The sequence below is a fragment of the Etheostoma spectabile genome, chromosome 10 (assembly GCF_008692095.1).
Source record: "Etheostoma spectabile isolate EspeVRDwgs_2016 chromosome 10, UIUC_Espe_1.0, whole genome shotgun sequence".
Classification (NCBI taxonomy): Eukaryota; Metazoa; Chordata; class Actinopteri; order Perciformes; family Percidae; genus Etheostoma; species Etheostoma spectabile.
The window spans coordinates 2,404,066-2,405,269 of record NC_045742.1 but is presented as its reverse complement, the minus strand read 5'-3'; the positions used below and the strand labels follow the sequence as shown (position 1 = coordinate 2,405,269).

General features: G+C 43.8%; 1 protein-coding gene and 1 long non-coding RNA gene across 5 annotated transcripts in view; both read left to right on the top strand.

Annotated features, from left to right (window-relative positions):
- Positions 1 to 1,204, top strand: part of LOC116697215 (uncharacterized) — a 142,360-nt gene that overhangs the window by 39,618 nt on the left and 101,538 nt on the right. The window lies entirely within an intron of this gene.
- phf6 (PHD finger protein 6) overlaps positions 382 to 1,204 on the top strand; it is a 13,705-nt gene continuing 12,882 nt past the window's right edge. The window contains exon 1 of one of the 4 annotated variants that reach the window (XM_032528515.1): positions 382 to 551. The gene's annotated coding sequence lies outside the window, so the exon portion shown is untranslated. The remainder of the gene's footprint in view (positions 552 to 1,204) is intronic. The other 3 variants (XM_032528516.1, XM_032528517.1, XM_032528514.1) reach the window with 3 other exon arrangements.

The following is a 1,204-nucleotide window of genomic DNA, read 5'->3' as shown; positions in this document are numbered from 1 at the left end:
GGTACAAGGCAACGAAATGCAGTTTGGGTCTAACCAGAAGGGCCTCAAGATTAGGTATTACCCTTATTTCTTTACAGTCTACTAAGGTATTACCAAAGTAAGCACTTAATACATTAAATACTTCTCAGGTTTTGTGACAAACGGACCTAAAATTAGCTGCAACAACTATTAGTTTAATTCAACGGTGTCAAATCTATTTTAAATATGAACATGGCCCGCCCTTAGGTATCTGCATATTGGTAATATCTGCATTAGGTTATTAATTCTTAAATTAAAGTCATTTTCATAAGGTAGCCTTTTCTTGTAAAGCACATTACGACTCCATCTACACTACATCTGACCTCCTGCATTTGCAACATATTTTTCCAGACAAGACCTTTATTTCGAAAGGCCTTCCCGGAAGTCCTGCCCGTCTTTTAGCAAGGTAGCTAGCTTGATGCTAGTGTGAATAGCTCACGATTACTTCTGAAGGACGGAAAGAAACGTAGTCACTGCACGGAACACTTTTCCATCTTTTCCACCGTCTCAGCGCGATAAGACTATATTAGCAGGTAAGATGCGAGCTGGGAACCGGCGGCTGGGGTGATAGCCGCGGTGTTTGACGGCCTTTTGTCGCTCCAGGCCTGGCGTACAAGCTGAGCTGCTCTCCCTTCACAGGGATACATCACGTATGGCGCTCTTTACTTCGAAACGGTTTGCGAAGACCCGCGCCTGTCATGATAATTTCCCACATTTAAAGGGAAATATTCGCCGTTTTTCATGGCTCCAGCATAAACATAATGTCACAGTGTCATATTTTCCTACCACCGACCTTTTTATTTGCCTGCATGAAAAGGCCTTAGGAAAAAATTCTGGGCGTTAAGATGTTCATAGTGAAATTAGTTTTCAGTGATAGCTGGCTGGTTTGAGAAAGGGACACACACCCCCTTTAATTCAAAACTTTGTAGGAGACGTTTAAGGCACTTTTTTTTATGTTTCACTTGTTCTTTTCGCCAGTCGACCACGATATCGCCATGTGGTACGGGATTGGGATGTGAGAGCATTTCAGTGAAGAGTAGAGGTTGAAATAAAAGATATTGGCCGTTATTTCCACGGACAGCTTTGTGTGTTTTGCACGGCCGCTCCGCCGCAGTGAAACCCCGGCCCTGCTATCATGGCTGGAACGGCTCTATCAAGGCGTCGCAGCACACTGCTATGCGAATTT